Genomic DNA, 21,754 nt, shown 5'->3' with positions numbered 1-21,754 from the left:
TCAAAAATGTATCTTCAAAAAAATTATGTTTATACATTTAAGATTTTAGCAAAATCAAAAATGTATCTTCAAAAAAATTATGTTTATACATTTAAGATTTTAGCAAAATCAAAAATGTATCTTCAAAAAAATTATGTTTATACATTTAAGATTTTAGCAAAATCAAAAGTGTATCTTCAAAAAAATTATGTTTATGCATTTAAGATTTTAGCAAAATCAAAAATGTATCTTCAAAAAAAGGGGGTGGGGTTAAATAATAATAAAATAAAATAATAATAAAAAAATGTTTCGGTAAGTGAGTATGAGAATCGAACCTGTACCGTTGAGTTGGAAATTAATGTGTGAAAAAAAAAAACCGTGCAATGTTACCATTGGGCCACCGCGACATACAGCGTAGGCATGTTTTATCTAACTATAACTATAAAAACAGGCGTGCATAATAAAAGTTAACTTTGCTGCTTCCATTTGACCTAATTAAGAAGGTCAAATAGAAGTCACGCAGCGTAAGCGTCTGTTCCCGGCGCATTGCCGCGAACACGTCCGTTTTAGTTTAGTTTCATTTTATTTATACTAAAAAGCCCAATCAACACGCAAGAAGCCAAAATAACAATAATTTTGTAAAAATCGACGTAAATAAATCCATACGCTACACGCTTTCCTAATTCCTAGATATTATGATATAGGACGTATATACACAGTTTTAAGCGATAGTAACGACCCCGGGAGCGCGTGTGAAAGAAGCCTTTTGAAGACATACACGAAATGATCACACACATTTTGCCTTTTATATATATAGATGGGTGCTCGGTGCTGCCCGGGTTTTTGTAGGTGAAAAAAAAAAACAAAAAAAAAGTGGTAGTAGGCAGGCAGGCTCGAACCCGCAACATGAAAGCGGAAAAAAAAAAGTGAAAGAAAACCGGATGTCTTACCCTTGACACAAGTGTAAAGTGTTCAAATTTAACTTAGTCAATCAAAAAGATGACTTGCAGAAATGGCATTGAATTTAAACCTCCTACAAAGGTCGTTTTAAATGTTGGGGAAAACCAGCTCCCCCAAAAATGAGCCACTCTGGCAGTTTCCAAATAAATAGTAATTGTCTCAGTATGAAGGGCTTCCCCTACACTGACCAAGGACGAATTACAGAACAGATACTACCCGGCCGGAAGGCCAGGCGGTTGCGTTCAAATAGTTTCACTATTTATACAAAAAAGACAAACAGCTGACACAACAGGGCGGTGGGAATTTTAAAACTTGATCTAAAAAAAAAAAAAAAATAAAAAAAATGAAAGAAACCATATCCGTTTGCGAATGTGAGATATTACGATCTAGGAAGTATAAGAAAACTTCTCCCGGAATCTAACCGATGCGAGAACCCTGATGCAAAAAACTTTTGTGGACATACAAACATGCGCGCATACATTTTGCCTTTTATATATTAGACTAGCAGGGGTGCCCAGCATTGTTCGGGTGTTTAGCGGTGTGTGTTGAGCAAAAAAAAAAAAAAAAAAAAAACAGTTGTAGTAGGCAGGCAGGCTCAAACCCATGACACGAAGGCAGAAAAAGTGGAGGTGTGTGTAAGGGTGTTGATTGAGCAAAAAAAAAAAAAAAAATTAGGCTTGAACATGTAACGCGCCAGAGGAAAAGGAGATGAAAAAACAAAAAGTCTTATCGATGCACCCACCGCGATTGTGACGTCGCAGGCGGTTGAAATAATGTCTTTCATGCGACGTCATTGACGCGAGGTTTGAATGACTTGCAAAAAAGTCAGCGAAAAAAAAAAAATCGACCTCTCCTTGTAGAAAAGTGCCCAGTTGAGGGTGAAGAAATTAATGTTTTTAGCCAATTTTTCGGTATTTGTCGTCCGAAGGGTCGAGCTTCAAAAGGATACCGATCTCATGAAAATTCATCACCTCTGTCAAAAGTTTTAAGCAGACATACATACATACATACATTTAAACAGACAGGTGAGATTTATATAGATTAAAGAGTGACTGTGGTGCTTGCCATTAAAAAAAAAAAAAAGAAAAAAAAAAGGGAGAATTGAATTGCAATTTTGGAGAAATAAAAACTTAAAAATTAAAATGTATACAAGTCATTTCAAATATTTCATGAATGATTTTATAATGTCAGCATTTTATTTTAGTTATGCTTGCTTTGTCTTTTAGATTCAGATTCTGTGTCAGGTTAGTTTAGATTCAATCAGGCTGAACTACCATAGTGTCATCCAAAGAACAAAGATACTCAGTTGAAAGCGTAGATTTAGTTATGTCGTAAAAACTATCAGCAACTATGCGTGTCACACAAAGATCAAGCTATGATTTAATAGCTATGACCAGTATTATTGACAAGAAAAACCATAGACATACAAGTTATACAGGTAGTTTAATCTTTTCTGAGAAATTCAAAACTAAAAAGGTGTAAAATTTATGAAAAAATAAAAATTGATGATTGTGTAAATCGGTAATCCTAAACCGCATTTCAGGTGAAAACACTTACGTCTCACGTCGAAATTAGTGTAAATTACAAAAATTACAAAAAATGATTTAGCAGTGCTAATTGCTTTTTAACAAAAATCCACAATTACGTTGTTTAAAAATGACTGATACTTAATTTAAGTTAAAGTAAAGGGAGATAAGTCAGCTTCAGAACTCTTCTGCACTAAACTAGAAAACTCAATTCAACAAATTCTATTTTTATTTGTAATAATTTTTTTTGAAGTTTTAGAATTTATATTCATTTTAACATTATACGTACATAATGTCTTTACCTGAAATATGTTGGTTTAAAAGATCACTCATCTACACAAGCACCAATAAATTTTATAAAATCATAAAATTTAATTCTAAAAATTCATCTTTAATATGCCATTTTTTTGTAAATAGTCAAAAGTAGATGACTGCCATTTTATAAAATGCAAATAATTTTTTTAAAAATTGTTTTTTTATTTTCACTTTAATATTCTTGAATTAAAAATTATATATATATATATATATATATATATATATATATATATTAGCAAAAGTACCCGTCATTGACTGGGTTCAAAAAAAGGCTTACAGAAAATGGACTCTGATTTATGAAAGTATGATAGGTTATGAAAAGGAAGGGTTGTAAAGAGATAGCTTCGAATTTGAGGGTATCAAAACCAAAGCAAAATATGATGAAAGTAAAAATAAAATAGATAAACCCCATAATTTATTATACCATACCTGCTTACACTTAAACACTTATCACAATATTCTGTGGATCTATATTAAAAAGCCTTGTTAAACTTTGTGACATATTTCCATTCTATTGAGGTCAGGCGCGAACGAACACCCTATAATTTTATTATACCATATTTCTTCAAACTGAAACATAATTATCAAATTATACTTACACAGATAGATATGAAAAGTCTTTATTATAGTTTGTGCCTATTTCCATTCTATGGAGGCCAGGCGCGAACGCAGACCCCACAATTTTATTATACCATCCTTATTTAAGTTAAAACATACTTATCAAAGTATTATTATGTACATCTATATCAAAAACACTTGTAAACGTTTTTTTTTTTAATTTTTAAATTTTTTATTTTCATACTTTGTGGACCAGGCGCATACACAGACCCCACAATTTTAATGAATCATCATTATGCCAGATCAAACATACCCATTCCTGTGTCTCGATACATCTTCTATCATTATATGTGATATGTTTTCTATAATAGTCAACCATATAGGAGCCTATTCATGATCAGACACACACACAGACATTCAGCTTTATATTATAGAATATATATATAAAAGTCAACGTGTGTGTGTGTGTGTGTGTGTGTGTGTGTGTGTGTGTACATTTCCCTACGCAATAACTGTCAATTTTTAGCCTACAGACTCGAAATTTGATATACAGGGTACTGAGATTTGAGAAAATCGATGTGATCGGTTTTTGGCCAGAAATTTGGCGATTAAGGGGTCAGAGTTCAACGATTTGACCTTTGAGAACTCTACCAAACTCTTCCAACAATTTTGGGTCTACGCACTTGAAATTTTATGGATAGGTTCCTTGGACATGGATCTAACTTAACTTGATTTGAGCTCAAAACAATAAATTTTAAGGGGTCATAATAGGGGTCAAAGTTTTAAAAAATTGACCTCTGCGGTCTCTTCCAACTCAGACTATTTCTGGTCTAAATATTTGAAATTTTACATAAAGTTAAACTTTCAATAGAGGCGACGGATTTTATCAAGATCAGTATCGTTTAAAAGTTTGACCTTTCATACGACAAATATCGAAAAATTGACTAAAAACATTAATATCTTTCCCTTCAACTAGGCACTTTTCTTGTTATGGCGAGATGAGCAATTCACCGCCGGACCTTTTTATTGAAAGAATGTTATCACCGGTCACCGGTTGTGAGAGCCTTCCCTGGGTGGGAACACTTAAAAAACGTAACATGCTGTCTCTGTAAATATTCTCAATAAACTTCTCTATTTCTTTATTACTTCAGAACCTCTTTATCCATTTATTTCCCTGGTGGAATACCTTTCTTGAATATCCTTTTATTACGGCCACCCACCCCAGGATATATCAACTGGCGACGAAGATGAGATACAATCTAAAAAACACGTGGTAACCAAGAACATTCTGAAAATTGTTGTTCACAAAGTTCACTTTTAATTGAAGAAAAATCTTCTTAGAAAGCGAAAGACTGGTGTCTGCCACAAATTTACGCAAGTAAAAAATAATTTTTATATTATTGACGAGTTAAACTCCATTTTTCTCTTTTTAAACTCCCAAAGAGTTGACGTTATATAATATGTGTGTGTGTGTGTGTGTAAATTGTGACTTTCTTCATGATTAATGGATGTGTTTTTTGTATTTGGTTAATACGATAAAAAACCAACAAATGAACAACACTGAGGAATCTGTGTTTATTTAATAAAGAAAATTTTTAAAAGAAGTTTACGTGTGTCTGCTGAAGACGAAAAAAGAGTCTCTTGAAATTTTGTCAAGTGTTATTTTAACGGTGATTTTTTTTTTTCGGAACTTTCCTATGTGTTGACAATTTTCTGTGACAATAAGCATCTTGTTTTTAAACAATATTTTTTTTTTTCTCTGTGGTATACGTTAACTTGCTATTGATACATTTAAATAGAAAATGACATCGGAACAAATAGAGACGTTGACGAAAACGTTAATTGAGAGTTTATAATAGCTCAACAAAAAGCCCAAATGGATTTTCAAAAACAAATGCTAATTCAACAAGAACGTTTTGAAACTCTTGTAATACAACAAACGACGGATAATCGCTTATTTTGTGAAACGATTTTGTCAGAAAAATCTAAGGAGGGTGCATCCAGATTTTTTTCGGCTGAGGGTATAGCGAACTCGCTTTCAGAGTTTAAATATGACCCAGAAAAAGGTGACACTTTTCCAGCCTATTATCGTAGGTTTGAAACGATATTTACAAAACGATGCGAGAAGTAGTCGGATGAGGAAAAAATAACACTATTACTCCAAAAAATGGGCACAGAAGAAAATACTAAATTCACGAATTTGATATTGCCTAAAAAACCGGAAGAGATCTCTTTTTCTGAAACGGTGAAAATTTTGTGTGTTATATTCGGTGAAAGAGATAGTCTTTTTCATACACAGTATAGGTGTTTAAATATGTCAAAAGACGAAACTGATGACATTGTCACATATGCGGGCAAAGTCAACGCCTAGTGTGAACTGTTTAAATTAAAGGATTTATCAATGGACATGTTTAAGTGCTACATATTTGTCCAGGGACTGACAGCACCGAAGGACAAGGATTTAAGGTCAAGGATATTATCAATCATGGAGCAAGACTTGGAAATGAACTTGCAAAAAGTGACAGAAGAATGTCAAAAATTGATAAATGTAAAAAGGGACACTACGAGGATAGAGGGAAAAGTCACATCCCAAGTCCAGGTAGTAAAACAGAAGACATTTCCAAAAGACAAAGGGAAAAGTTTTGAATGTTTGAGTTGTGCGGGTCCGCACTTAAGAAAAAACTGCCCTTATAAAAACCAACGTTGTACGAAATGTGGCCTAGTGGGACACCTAGCATCTCACTGCCGAACTAACCAAGACAAAAGACGGAAATGGAAGCCAAAAGTAAATGTGGTCTTGTCCAAAGAAGAAATAAAACAAGGAGGGAAACGGAAATTCGAATTCGTTCACACACAAATAAATGGTCACTCAGTGAAGCTACTTTTAGACACAGGTAGCGACATATCAATTATCGACGAAGTGACCTGAAAGAGAATTGGTGGTCCAAAACGGAGAAAAACACAAAAAATTGCAAAAGGTGTTTCCGGAGAGCGATTAAAATTCATGGGAGAATTTAATTGCAGTGTTTCTCTTGGATCGAAAACTTTTTCCTCAAACCTTTCAGTTGTTCCAGGAATAAATTCTTGCCTTTTTGGAATTGATTGGATTGTTTTCTTTGATTTATGGGAGCTACCCATAAATTCATTTTGCAATAATGTAAGAGCATTGGAAAAGAAAAATTCCAAACAAAATGACCATTTTCTGGCAGTGTTAAAAAGTGAATTCCCCAAAGTTTTTTCAGAGAGATTAGGAGTGTGCACCAAAACTGAAGTAAATTTTGAATTAAAACAGAATGTGAAACCTGTTTTTAGACCAAAAAGAAATGTGCCTTTTTCTTCAAAAGAAGATATTGAAATTGAACTAAAAAGACTACAGAAAAATGGTGTAGTCGAAAAAGTTGACTATGCTGAGTGGGCGAGCCCCACTGTGTATGTTAAAAAGAAAAATAAGATTCGGGTATGTGCCGATTTTTCTACAGGCCTTAATGACTGTCTGATGGATCATAGTTATCCACTTCCATCTCCTGAAGACATTTTTACAAAGCTGAATGGAGGTAGAATTTTCTCCAAAATAGACTTATTGGAAGCTTACCTTCAGGTAACAGTCAGTGAAGAATGTTCTAAGTATTTGTGTATCAATACACATCTAGTACTTTTCCGACTAAAAAGACTTCCTTTTGGATTAAAAGTGGCCCCAGCACTATTTCAGCAAATAATGGATACGATGCTTGCTGATTTAGATGCAATCGCATATTTGGATGACATCCTTGTCAAAAGTAAAAATGTACAGGAACATAAGGAACACATCAGAGCAGTTTTCTAAAGAATTGAGGAATTTGGTTTCAAGTTAAGTGCCGAAAAATGTGAATTCTTTTTAAAACAGATAAAATATCTTGGTCAAATTATCGACAGCCAAGGCAGAAGACCGGATCCTCAGAGAACAGAAGCAATCGAGAGGATGCCAGCACCCAATAATGTTGCCCAGTTACAATCTTTTTGGGGTTTGGCTCAATAGTATGCTATTTATATTCCAAACATGCATAAGTTGAGAGCACCATTGAATGATTTGTTAAAAGGACAAAAGTGGATTTGGTCAAAAGAATGCCAAAATGCGTTTGAAGATATTAAGAAATGCCTGCTATCAGATTTAGCTCTAGCACATTTTGATCCACAGAAAGAATTGATTGTTGCATCAGATGCAAGTGACTACGGAGTAGGAGCAGTTCTTCTCCATAAACTTGAAGATGGATCAACAAAGCCAATAGCCCATGCATCCAGATCACTTTTGCCGGCTGAAAGAAACTATTCTCAAATTGAAAAAGAAAGCTTGGCGATTATTTATGCCATTAAAAAATTCCATAGATTTATTCATGGAAGGATGTTTATTTTGCAAACTGACCACAAACCCTTATTGCCTATTTTTGGCTCTAAAAAAGGCATACCTACGCACACTGCGAACAGACTCCAACGATGGAGCATAATTCTACTAAATTATAACTTTAAAATGGAGTACATTTCATCCAAAAATATCGGACATGCAGATGGACTGTCCAGGCTCATCCAAAAGTGTGCTGAACCTTTGGAAGACACAGTAATAGCTGCATTGACAGAGGAAAAAGAACTCTCCGGATTACTGTGCAGCACAATCAGAGAGTTACCAGTGACTCTAGACGAAATAAATAAGGCAGCAGAAAAGGATGATTATATTGTGAAAATGAAAAAGTTGGTGCAACTAAATGGAAAATCAAAGAAAGACCCTAAAATTTTACCATTTTCCATTTGTGCTCAAACCTTAATGTACGCAGACAGAGTCGTCATACCGACTACGCTTCAGAGAAGAATTTTAAAAGAATTTCATAGTGGTCATCCAGGCATGTCGAGAATGAAAGCTTTAATGCGTGGATATACGTATTGGCCTAGGATGGACCAGGACATTGAAAAACTCGTAAGAGAGTGTCAAGGGTGTCAGCTAGCAGCAAAGGCACCATCTGTGCAGATACAACCGTAGCCAAAGACTGATACACCGTGGACTCTGTTACATATCGATTATGCAGGTCCTTTAAATGGGCATTATTTCTTAGTGGTCGTCGACAGTTTCACAAAATGGCCAGAAGTGTTTAAATACAAACACCCTACTTCGATGAGTACAATAGATGCACTAAGAGTTCTCTTCAGTCGTTTTGGAGTGCCTAAAACTATTGTCAGCGACAACGGCACCCAATTTACCAGCAAAGAATTTGAAGAATTCTGCAAGGCTCTAGCCATTGAACATTTAACAACGGCAATCTACCACCCAAGGTCAAATGGCCTCGCAGAGAGGTTCGTCGATACATTCAAAAGAGCCTTGAAGAAAAACCAAGGCATGGACACTGACGAGAAGAGTCTTGAACAATTTTCATCGGTGAAAAGGATAACTCCGAACCCAAACACTGATACCGGTTCGTCACCAGCCAAACTTATGTTTGCACGGAAAATCAGATCTGTATTTGACAGAATTTTACCAAGTGCAACCAGAGTAACAACAACAAAAGAAAATTTTCCAACAAGGTTTTACAAACCTGGTGACAGAATATTCTTCCTGAATTACAGAAGTGGAAAAAATTTTTGGGAGAAGGGGATTATCATGAAAAGAATCGGACACATGCTATATTCTGTAAGAAGTAATAAATTCGACTGTCGCAGGCATATAAATCAGCTAAGACCTCGACACACTGATGACTACAAACAGGCAGAAGAAAATGACCTGCCCCTAGAGGTTTTGTATGATTCTTTTAATATTCCCCAACCCTTAACAGAACTTACTCCAGATTTGAGAGTTCCAGCTTCTCCACCAACTCCACCCACTCAAACGATATTGAGGAGAAAAAGTACAAGGGTGAAAAGAAAAGTTAACCGGCTGAGCCCCAAGCCAAAAAGCAAACGATATTAAGCCTTGGGAGAAATTGTCTTAGGGAGAGGTGTTATGGCGAGATGAGCAATTCACCGCCGGAACTTTTTATCGAAAGAATGTTATCACCGGTCACCGGTTGTGAGAGCCTTCCCTGGGCGGGAACACTTAAAAAACGTAACATGCTGTCTCTGTAAATATTCTCAATAAACTTCTCTATTTCTTTATTACTTCAGAACCTCTTTATCCATTTATTTCCCTGGTGGAATACCTTTCTTGAATATCCTTTTATTACGGCCACCCACCGCAGGATATATCATTTCTACAGGGAGGGGGGGGTCACTTTTTTCACCGATATTTTTAAAAGTTATCCTCTCCTTTAGATTGTCTAGCCTTAATTTTTAAAAATGTCGCTTCCGGTTTGGCGGTGGTCGTAACAGCATAAACGTTCTTTTCCTCCTTTGCGGTATGGGTTCGAGCCTGCCTTTCTACTACCACTTTTTTTTTTTCTTGCTCAACATACACATCCAAACACCTGGTCAACGCCGGGCTGAAATGCTAGTATATATATATATATATATATATATATATAACTATATATATTGATAAATAGTTCAACTATTAGTTAAATGTAAACCAAAACTTTGTTGCAATTATCAAGAAAAAAAATCTTCAACCAAATTCAATCACGTAAAAATGAATAAGGAAAAATGAAGGGGGGGGGGGGGCTTATATACAGAGACAATCATTCAAAAATCAGGGGCCACTATTCAAGTATCACTTTGAACTAATTGTCATTTTTTTTATTATTAATTATTCATTGAAATAAAAAAATCAATCAAATAAAATAATATTGTACCTAATGTTTTAAAAATCCTATTCAAGAAAAAATGCGTAATTAAATCCATCACAATGCATTCCTGTTAATTCATAATTAAAATAATTGTTTAATTTATTTTATTGCAGACTATTATTCTCATTGTTTTTTAATTGTTTTCACAATGTTTCAGCCAACTATTTCTCTGGCCTTCATCAGGTGGTAACCGCGACGGGATAGGACCTCCGAATCTTCTAACTGCATCCTCAATAATTACTGCCTTCTATAATTGTTGTCGTCTCACCACATTTTGGCCAACTAAGCTTCCAGCTGGCTTTGGGTAGGACTGAAACCGCTATCTTCAGACAATGCTCACCTGGAACTATCAGGTCTCTATCCACTGTACCATGGGCCCCGAAGAGGAATAGTTGGCCGAAATGTTGTGAAAACAACTAAGAAAGATGAGGAAAATAGTCCGCAATAAATAAATTAATAAATAATCCTCATCTCAATAATGAATTCCAATTAAAAAATATAATTATTTTAATGTTTTCTCATTAGGTGAGTATTTGAGAAGGCTGATAGCAATGCAGGATAATGGACTTGTGAAGTGACGTAACACATGAAAAACGAACAAGAGAAGACAGCATTTATATCACCAAGTCTTTGTATACCTACTTACTAAAAAATTTAATGACCCAAAAAATAAAATAAAACAAATTCATTGCACTTCTTTCGTTCGGCTGCACGACAGTTATATTATATTTGTTGTTTTGTTTTTAAGGCATACTTCTGCTTTTACTGCTTGCAAAAAAAAAAAAAAAGTTTACTCTCTAAAATTTTTTTTTTTTTTTTTACTCACGTTCAACCCTAACAAAACATATCACCACTTGGACATAAGGATCTACTATTTGGGACAACGCCTAGAAAAGATTAAGATGTTGGTTTACATTACATTTAAACTTCTGCATATCAGTACAGTTAGGGAAGCAGGTAGCAAAAAGGGAATTCCAAAGTCTAGCTGTTCGAGGGTAGAAACTATGAGTTGAAAGCTTTCTGGCATTTAAGAACCCAGTGAAGGGGTGTGATTTTGTTACTAAACCGGTTTGTCAGGGGTATATATGTTCAGGAGGCACAAGTGCAAGGATATACCATTATATCATCCCTGTTATATTTAACGGTAAATCCATATTTTCTGATTTATATATTTATATGCGGGCTGATCCTGACTTCCAGTAGCTTGTTCTAGGGCCTGAACTGAAAAAGAAATCTTTCTACAATTCAGATGAAATCGTTTTAGGTACGGCTATACTGAGTTTCTACAAAGTTCTTTTTGTGGAGTTATAAAGAGATGGCACATCATATAGTTGCTGCACGTGACGTTCTAAACGTGAGGATAATGTCACCATACATCTATGCTCCAACGAGGTTGGAGGTTTCTTATAGGTGTTTGCAGAAGTTTGTAACGAGTCCATAGACCATCCAGGTCACTATCCTCTGAACTTGTTCCAGGTGATGAAACACGATAAGAATATCAATTCGGATGCCATGTGCCAGAATGAATCGCACAAAAAAAACGTACAATGAGAGAAAGATGTCGGTTGTCATGGTGGCAAAAGAGGAAAACAGCATTCCTTCAAAATTGTGTTGGGTTTAATCAAGATTCTGGTCACATAACAGAACAGTCTTGAAGGAATTGTAAATGTAAAAGACTTGAGAAAACAAAATGATGACACATTCCACCAATGATACACTCGGGAGCAAAAAAAAAAAAAAAAAAAATGGGCCAAACAAACTTTATACATTTTATTGCACTAAAAGCTATATTGAACAAAGAACAATTGAACAAGGAAACTTAAACGAGACTAATAACACAGAACAAGACATTTACTTTAATAAATGCTTAGGATGGAATCGCATTCCCTTTTGATTTCTTTTCACCGTGTTTCCTCTCACATGTTTGTATGTTCTTTAAATGTGAATCCTTTCAAAACTGGAATAAGACTCAAGCAAATCTATAGGCGGATGCAGAAGAATCCATAATTAGACCTAAAACACGATATGTCAGAAAAAAAAAAGTCAAATATTTTCATATTTGGTTTAGAAAATTCAACACCAACAAATCTTGCATCCAACATTCTTTCTCGGCTGTCAAAAATCAAACTGTGCGTCTTCCTCAATTTGTTTTTCTTAAAATAGTTACATTCCTCATGAGCAAACGAATAAAAATTCTGTCAAAAAACCTAATTACAAACAAAAGTTCTTTCTTCCACACACTTCAAAGTTGTTAACCCTTTATTTTTTTTCTCCATTACAGTAACATTTTATCCTTTATATTTTAAATCCTACATCTGTTTCATATGCCAACATGCATTCGACAGCTTTAAGAAATTGACTTCCAAACTAACCTAGCCTTAGCTGTTTCTTTAAAGTATAGTTTTATCACTAAACTCATGTTACAGGGCCTGCTACTTTAACTGTCCTACATCTACTGACCTCAAAACTGTCATACCTTAACTGTCCTACATCTGACTCCAAAACTGTCATACCCTGCACACATCTCCCTATATTCAGAATTCATATCTTAAAGCAAAAATGCTATGAATGTGATAGTATTCATTAAACTTATGATTGTGTCCAAAAAAAAAAAAAAGTAAGCTTTTCAGAATTTATTTTTGAAATGACCTTATATCATTTAAAATAAAAAGCTCAGTATAAAAAGTTTGTAAAACTTTTAAAAAGATTCAAAATTTTATTAAATTTCATTTGAAAATAATGGCCAGACGGTCATAGGTCATTATTTAATTGGTTGATTTGAGTCACATAACAATTTTAAAATTGTAAATACTGGCAAACAATAATTTGAATATTTGGACAATTTTTTTCTTATTTAGATGAGAAATTGATTTTGATGCATCAACATCTTAATTTTTCATCTCTGAATACACTTTCCTTAGGTTAGGAAAATTGTATTTTCATAAATTATTCTCCTTTCATGATAAAGTCCATCACCTTACAGCTGCTAAACTTCTGACCGACCATCAATATGGATGTAGGCAAGCCTATTCCACAGCAGATATCCTAAACTGTAGTCTCTGAACACATATCATTCACTAGAGAAAACAGGGGAGGGTAGAGTGGTAGCCCTTGATATATCTAAGGCTTCTGATAGGGTATGACACGGTGGTCCTCTCAGGAAAATCAGATCATATGGTATCACTGGAAGAATGCATAACGTAATTAAATCTTTCTTAAATAACAGAAGAATCCAGGTTTTCTTTGACGGTCGTACATCTAAACAATATAATATAAATGCAGGAGTACCTCAGGGGTCTATCCTAATATTCATAAATGGCATCTACGGCAACACATCAAAGGCAGTAAATGACAAAGTTCTCTCTGATCCTCTCTCCTCTGATCTTGAGCGCGTGGTACAGTGGGAGAAGAGGTGGCTGGTTACTTTTAATGCATCTAGAACCAAGCTTCTATCTTTAGATCATCAACGCTCTGATTCCAATCTGGCATCAATTGAAATGGATAGCTCTCGTCTTGGGGAAGCTCTGTTTTGATAAGCTTCTGGGCTTGACCTTTACTCCTGTCCTGAAATGGAACATGTACATCAAGTCAGTTGCCAAGATCACTGGAAAAATGGTGGGAAACTTCTACCACTCTAGAAGATATCTCACTGCTGATACAATTCTCTATCTATATAAAAGCCAAGTACGTCCAAGGATGGAGTACTGCTGCCTTATCTGGGCAGGGGCTGCTAAAAACAGCCTATCCTGTCTTGACAGAGTACAAAATAGACTTCGTAGCCTAGTGGGGGATGCCCTTTTCCTTTTTTTGCAACCTCTCTCCCACAGAAGGAATGTTGCAAGCCTGTCTTTGTTTTATCGCTATTTCCATGGGAAGTGCTCATCTGAGCTCCAATCTCTGGTACCCCCTCGCCAATCTTTCATGAAAAACACCCGTCTAGCTGAAACCACTGTCAGTGTCAGTAATTTTCCCCACTCTTTAACTGTGCCAAAATTAAAACAGATTCCATGAACAAAGCTTCTTTCTTAGAAGTGCACACCTGTGGAACTCTGTTCTGTTTTCCTGTTTCCTACCTGACTATAACCTGGATGTCTTCAAGTCCAACAAACAAATTCCTGATGAACCCTTAAGACACTTTATCAAATCTCCAATACTAACATACTGTACACGCAATAACTCTTATCCCCAAGTGACTTCCGGGCCTTGATAAGTAATGACCACCTTGTAAAAATGACCTTCCTGATAAAATTGTTTCTGAGATGGGTATATTTGCTGACGACACCACACTCTATAACAGGCACGAAGGGAAAACAAATGAACACATATCTAAGGAAATGTCAGAAACACTAGAGGATGACCTCCAATCTGTAGTGGAATAGGGACAAAAATGGATGGTCACATTGAATGCTGCCAAGATTAAGCTTGTTTCCTTCAATAATTACAAGAAACCTTCTCTAGCACCAAGAGCAACGGCCAAAAACATTACCTGAAAGTACATTTTAAACTCCTCGGCCTAACGTTCACAGGGAACAGGAGTTGGAACAAATATATTGAGAGCATTGCCAAGGCTGCTGCAAAAAAGGCGGGCTCTCTCTACCGTGCTATAAAGCTACTTACACCTGAAATTATCCTGTAACTCTATAAGGCCACCATTCACCTGTGTATCGAGTACTGTTGTCACATTTGGGCTGGTGCATCTGCTATTAGTCTTACTCCTGGACAGGGTTCAAAAGAGAGTCGCCAACCTAATAGGTCCTGAATTGTCAACTAAGCTTCAGCCTCTGTCCCATCAACGAAATGTTGCATCCCTCTGCCTGTCCTACAAGTATTTTAATGGTGAATGCTCTGACGAACTACAAGCACTTGTACCCCCTCGACGTAAATATCCCCGACAAACCTGACAAGCAGCTAAATCCCATCCCTACACAGGAGAGATCCCTAGTTGTAAGAAAGCCTTCTACTCCAATAGTTTCTTCCCTAGAACTGCTAGACTTTGGAACTCCCTTCTTGGATTCTGCTTTCCCAACTGTACTGACATGCAGAAGTTAAAGTGTAATGTGAACACACATCTTGCTGCTCATCTCCCTTAATAATATCCCTACAAATTCTATCCCCGATAGTAGTCCCCCTACTTCAAAGTGACACTGTGTCTTGTTTGAGTGAAAATTAAATTTAAAAAAAAAAAAAAAAACTATATAAGAATGTTAAGATATCTGAATGCAGATGACACCACAATCTATGGCAACATTTCAAAGGTCAGCAATGACCAAGATCTTTCTGATTCTATTCTGATTTTGAGAACCTAGTGAAACAGGGAAAAAGGTGATTGGTTAATTTTAATGCATTGAAAACCAAACTTCTCTCTTTTTATCATAATCTTTCTGACCCCAATCATGCCCCAATTGAAACGAATGGCGCTCTCGTCTTGGAAGCTCCATGTCTTCACAAAGCTTCTGGGACTGACCTTCACTATGGAACACGTACATCAAATCTATTGCCAAGCTTGCTGGAAAAATGGTTGGATCACACTACCATTCCAGTAGGTGTCTCACTGTTGATGATGCAGTCCTCTAAGAGCCAGAGACGACTTAAATTGAAGTAATTGCCACATCTGGGCAGGAGCTGCTCAGCACACCCTATTCAGTCTTGATAGAGTTTAAGACCGGCTTCGAAACTTGGGTGATGCCTTTTTCTCTTTTCTGTAACCTCTTCCCCACAGAAGAGATGTTGTGAGCCCGACTCTGCTCTATCGCTATTTTCATGGCAGGTGCTTGTCTATGCCCCCCCCTTTGCCAAACGTTCACAAAAGACACTCAACTAGCTACAACCACTATACCACCACTCTCTGTGTGCCTAAATCTAAACAGATTCCATGAACAAATTTTCTTTCCCAGAACTGCCTGCCTTTGAAACACTGTTCCGCTGGTCTGGTTCCTGGTTGAATACAACATGGTAGCCTTCAAATTCAATGTAAACAAGTCCTTGTTGAGCCATCCTCATACCCAATTTACACCATTAACGATTACTACACTACCATCTTACATTCATTAACCCTTATTCTCGACTGACCTTTGTGACTCAATAAGTGATGATTCCCAAGTAAAAAAAAAAAATTTTACCTTTAAAATAAAAAAGTTGAGACAATTGATCTCCAGTTATGTAATTTTAGCTTTTAAATTTTTATATTTTGGACTGTACATAAATTTTGTGAAGATGAATTTATGAGAAAAAAATCCGAGAATTAAAAGATATGTTGACAGAGAGTCAATGTTTAATTTTGTGAAGAGACTTCAAAGTTATTTGACAAATATAAGTCTTCGTATTTACCAAAATAGAAGATGAGAAATTATTTTAAGAAAATATATTAGACTTCTGTTAGGATATAAATATTTTTTTATTTTCAGAGTTTCAAATAATATTTTATTATTTAATACTTGAGCAACAAGAAAAGAGGAAAAACGCATGAACCCAACATTTGCCCAAAACCGCAAGTAACTTTTTCAATTAAGAATCATTTTCTTTAAATTTTGTCCTTAATCATGCAAGATTTCCAAAGAAAAAGAATGGAATGTTTCATTAAATTTGGCTTCAGTCATGAAAGACTTCAGACAAAAATACTTATAGTTTTCTAATGAGAAACTTGAATAAACTTTATAAAAACAATACACAAGACAATTTACTTCTCAAAATATATGTAATTGTAAAGTTTTAATTGTAAGAGTAGTGTTACTTTTTTTCTAATGACATACAAATATGCATTGCCAATCCTTTTTCTTTTCAATAAATTTCTAGTCCTTTGATGTGCAAGTTATTTTTTCATTAATTTTTATTTTAGGCTATTATAGAGGAAAACAGTATCCAAATGGACACTCATCGTTGTAACACATACATTAAATCCGTTGCCAAGGCCGCTGGAAAAATGGTTGGATCCTTTTACCACTCGAGTAGATATCTCACTCCTGATGCAATTCTCTACCTATATAAAAGCCAGGTACAGCCAACGATGGAGTACTGTTGCCACATCTGAGCAAGAGCTGCTAAAAACAGCTTATCCTGCCTTTACAGAGTTCAAAATAGACTTTGTAGCTTAGTGGGGGTGGGGGGTCCTTTTCTCTTTCCTGCAACCTCTTTCCCACAGAAGAGATGTCTCCGCTTTATCATTATTTTCATGGCAAGTGCCCATCTGAGCTTCAATTTATGCCCCCCCCCCCATCATCAAACTTTCATGAAAAACACTCGTCTAGCTGAAACCACTATCAATAATTTCCCACACTCTTTATCTGTGCCTAAACCTTAACGTAGATTCCATGAACAAAGCTTCTTTCTTAGAACTGCACACCTATGGAATTGTCTTCTGCTTTCCAGCTGACTACAATATGGTTGTCTTTAAGTCTAACGTAAACAAGTTCTTGATGACCCCCCCCCCCAATTTTTTTTTTTTTTTACATGGGAGTCACCACTTACCAAGGCCTGGAGGCCACTCGGGGATAAGGGTTATTGCGTGTATAGTAACCAATGGGACAATATCGTAGTAATCGTTAGTAATGGAGATTTGATAAAGTGTCTTACTTAAGGAGGCGGTTTATCAGGAATTTGTTTATGTTGGACTTGAAGACATCCAAGTTGTAGTCATGAAGGAAACAAGCAAACGGAACAGAGTTCCACTGGCGTGCAGTTCTATGAAAGAACCTTTGCTCATGGAATCTACGTTTGGATTTAGGCACAGATAAAGAGTGGGGAAAATTATTGACAGTGGTTTCAGCTAGACAAGTGTTTTTCATGAAAGATTGGCGAGGGGGACCAGAGATTGGAGCTCAGATGAGCACTTCCCATGGAAATAACGATAAAACAAAGACAGGCTTGCAACGTGTCTCCTGTGGGAGAGAGGTTGCAGGGAAGAGAAAAGGGCATCACCCACTAGGCTACGAAGTCTATTTTGAACTCTGTCAAGACAGGATAGGCTGTTTTTAGCAGCTCCTGCCCAGATATGGTAGCAGTACTCCATCCTTGGATATACTTGACTTTTATATAGGTAGAGAATTGTATCAGCAGTGAGATATCTACTGGAACGGTAGAAGGATCCTACCATTTTTCCAGCGACCTTGGCAACAGATTTGATGTAAGTGTTCCATTTCAGATCAGGAGTAAAGGTCAATCCCAAAAGTTTGTAAAAACATGGAGCCTCCCCTAGACGAAAGCCATCTATTTCAATTGATGCCAGATAGGGATCAAAGCATTACAAAATTTCCACTACTTACGTTAACCACATTAATCCTTATCCTCGAGTGGCCCCCAGGCCTTGATAACTGGTGACTCCTTTGTAACAAAAAAACAAAAAAACCTGTATTTTCCTTGAATTGTAAATGAAACAAATACTAATAACATGACAAATTGGGATACAAATATTTTATTGAACAAAAGATTTGTTCAGCTTAAACTATAAAGTTTAACACCGATACCCACTCTTAAAAAAAAAGCTATTAACTATTATTTACATTGAAAACCAAGTTAGTCACAAGATGCCAGTCATTCCATTTCTCATTAAATAGGAAGTGGAGGAGGGTTATGTTAAAACTTAGATAAGAAACTACCCCCAACCTAAAAAAAATTAAACAGAAAAGTTTGTTTTTTTATATATATTTTTGTAATTTGAATATGGAGAAACAAAAGTTTTTTTGTATTTGGGATAAAATTGTATTTTAATTCTGAACTATCATGATGATCATGATGAAAAACAGAAATTTCTTTTTTCTCTCTCTCTCACACACTTCTTAAATGTTACCTCTTCATAAGGGACAGACCTTGTTAATCTTCATTTTTCAAAAATATTTTTATATATCGCATTTATAGTTTCACATTTTTATATATATATATATATATATCACATTTATATTTTTATATATCAAATTTATATTTTTATATATCAAATTTATATTTTTATATATCAAATTTATAGTTTATATATTTATATATCACATTGTTTATATTTTTATGAGTATGATTTTATGATTTATATTTTTTTTTCTTTTCCAGTGGGAATGAAATTTGTAGATATAAGCGCATATTACACATCATTAATCTACTCTAATATTTAATATGGAATTAATGTTTTCATAGTTTCGATGGGATTATTATTTTAGTTACAATTCATTACTCTTTCAGTCTTATCACTATGAGCTTAACTAATCAATATCTTAATTTTTCGTTAGTTTTATAATTTATTTTATTGTATTATTTTATATTAATATCAACAAGATACAAGTGATTCAAACTGTTCAACAGGAGCTTTAGATATATCCTGAACCAGCAAGATAACTATATTTCAAGATTCTAAATATTTAGGTGTCAATTTGCAGCCATTTTTTCTGTTCTTGCCTAACACTCGATACTATGTTTTTTTAAATGAATAAACATTTTAAAGTGATTAAAACCACTAAAAACTTAAGCTAGGTAGAAGAGTACCTTATCTTAATTTTAATAACATTTGTTACATATTTGATTTTTGACAACTTTTTCAAATCTCTGGATTGTAAAACATACTCTAACTTTTGGTTATTTGGAATCTTAACTCATTGTTCCAAGGGGGGTTACGCTTTTACTAAAGCAGTTGAAAAAATGTTTTTTTCTTACAATTTCTCGAAAGTATATTGTTGCATTTTACTTACTTTAAATTTTCTTACATTAAATGTAGTTGAAAAAAAGTTTTTCTTACAATTCTTAGTAAAATAGAGGGTGTTTATTCAGAATTACATTTTAAAAAAATATACAAAAAAATCTTTTATGACGTACTCATCACGGAACGAAAATATTCCAAAAATTATGTAAATTGATCAAAGTAGTTGGGTTTTTTTTTTTTTTTTACTAAAGAAACGATTTTTAGCAATTTTACTCCGAAACTATGTTGAACATGAAGTTGATTTTGACCTCAACACTTTGAACTGAGTTGTCTCTTTATTTCATCAGATTTCAAATGACGAAAATCACCGACAAAAACGATTCGCTTAATCGTAAATTTTGAGTTTCTTGAATAAAAAAAAATAAAAATAAAGTTGAAGTTACGTGAATTTTTTAAAATATTTTGATTCTTCATTTCGTGACTGGTGCATACATCATACAAACTTCTCTGTATTTTCTTTACTTTTGATTGCCGCCATAAGTGCAATTCTGAATAAGCGACAAATAGTTACCTCCCTTGGAATAATGGGTTAAGATTCCAAATAAAACTAGTTTTGTCTGTAATTTTATACTTTCTTTCCACCTCACATTTACAAAACAAAAAATAAAATAAAAAGTTTTAGGATTACTTCTTAGATTCTCTATAAATATAAACGAAATCATCCTTTCCACCGTGACCCTTTCCCACCCGGTCTGTCATAAGCACCGAAACATGAAAGCAAGAGTCAGTGAATGGAAAGCCTTCAAATGCGCTGGAGGTGTCTTTTGGATGAGAAATAAGTTTAATGAATATCCCAACACATGATAACACCCCACGGGTATTTTTTAAAAATATTTTAGTGCTAAATTGTCCTTATTATAATTCTTTTGTTGGAGGTGTCTCTTGGATAAGAAGAAAAAAGTTTAATACCTTTAAACGGAAATTACAGTAATGTATTCCATTTTTATTTCATTCGTAAATATGAGAGGGGAATTTATCTTCAAATATTTTTAATTTTGAATTAAAGCTAGGGACTTATATTAAATATTAATAAGTCCTTTAAACCGTCCATTTTTTTTTTTTTTTTTTTTTTTAAATGGACAGTAGACAACACATTGTGGATGCATTATCAGCAGCTCTCGTTACTCTCGCTTCTCCTTATTTGTCCCTCAGTCCTCATTTCCAACGAGTAATGTTTCTGACAAAGGGTGAAGAAAAAGCTGCTCTCCAGGACGGCAGTACTTTGTGAACAGCCTGAGATGTCGGAAATCTTCTGTTTCTATGTCTATCCTTGTGGCCATGTTACTAGTAAGGGTGCTTGAGGTAAATGTTTCATCTGGGCTGACGTTATCTGCTTGATAGTCAGGGACTCGAACCTTTGATTAACCACTAAGGCGGCTGTCCTATCAGCAGGTGCAAAATACTGGGGCTGCTATATTGCCATTTGGTGAATGGATTCTGGATCACGCAGTAGTTTCTGGTGGAGCCTCTCGATGCCATACTAGTGGATAATTGTTATGGCTTTACCTTATCATGTGCTGCAAAAAAAAAAAAAAATTTACTGTCTTTTTCTCTCCTGCTTTCCCTCTCGTCGACTTGTTCCACAAATCCCAAATCCTCAACATGAAATATCTCCAGAAAAAAAATACGAATAAACCTAGAACCCCATCCTCCAACAGACCTCTACTACCATGTCTCCTTCTCCAACATCAGGAGTCTACGTTACAACTTTCCAGATGTTGAAACCCAATTACAGGAGATGAAACCGGACATATTCTTCCTAAGCAAAACTGGCATAGGGTTGACCACTTCCCTAGACGAGTTCATAATTAAAGGATACTCTAACTTAACATCTAAATCTGACTCCCAAGATCGCTATGAGCATGGAATATGTGCCTACATTAAAGATGGCTTTCCGTGTGGTATTGATATCCCCAGAGAAGATCCTAATTTACCTTATATGTGCTTCCAGGTTACACTTGATTACACCACTGCATTTATATTTGCCCTCTATCGTCCCC

General features: G+C 35.1%; 2 protein-coding genes across 2 annotated transcripts in view; one reads left to right on the top strand and one right to left on the bottom strand.

The window, feature by feature from the left end:
* Positions 1-21,754, top strand: part of LOC145272817 (uncharacterized) — a 731,987-nt gene that overhangs the window by 499,358 nt on the left and 210,875 nt on the right. The window lies entirely within an intron of this gene.
* LOC145266573 (spermidine synthase-like) overlaps positions 1-21,754 on the bottom strand; it is a 48,000-nt gene that overhangs the window by 20,790 nt on the left and 5,456 nt on the right. The window lies entirely within an intron of this gene.

This window comes from Euprymna scolopes, chromosome 4 (genome assembly GCF_053919585.1).
Source record: "Euprymna scolopes isolate OS-2025 chromosome 4, ASM5391958v1, whole genome shotgun sequence".
In the NCBI taxonomy this organism is placed as follows: Eukaryota; Metazoa; Mollusca; class Cephalopoda; order Sepiida; family Sepiolidae; genus Euprymna; species Euprymna scolopes.
This window is presented reverse-complemented; position numbering and strand designations above follow the sequence as displayed.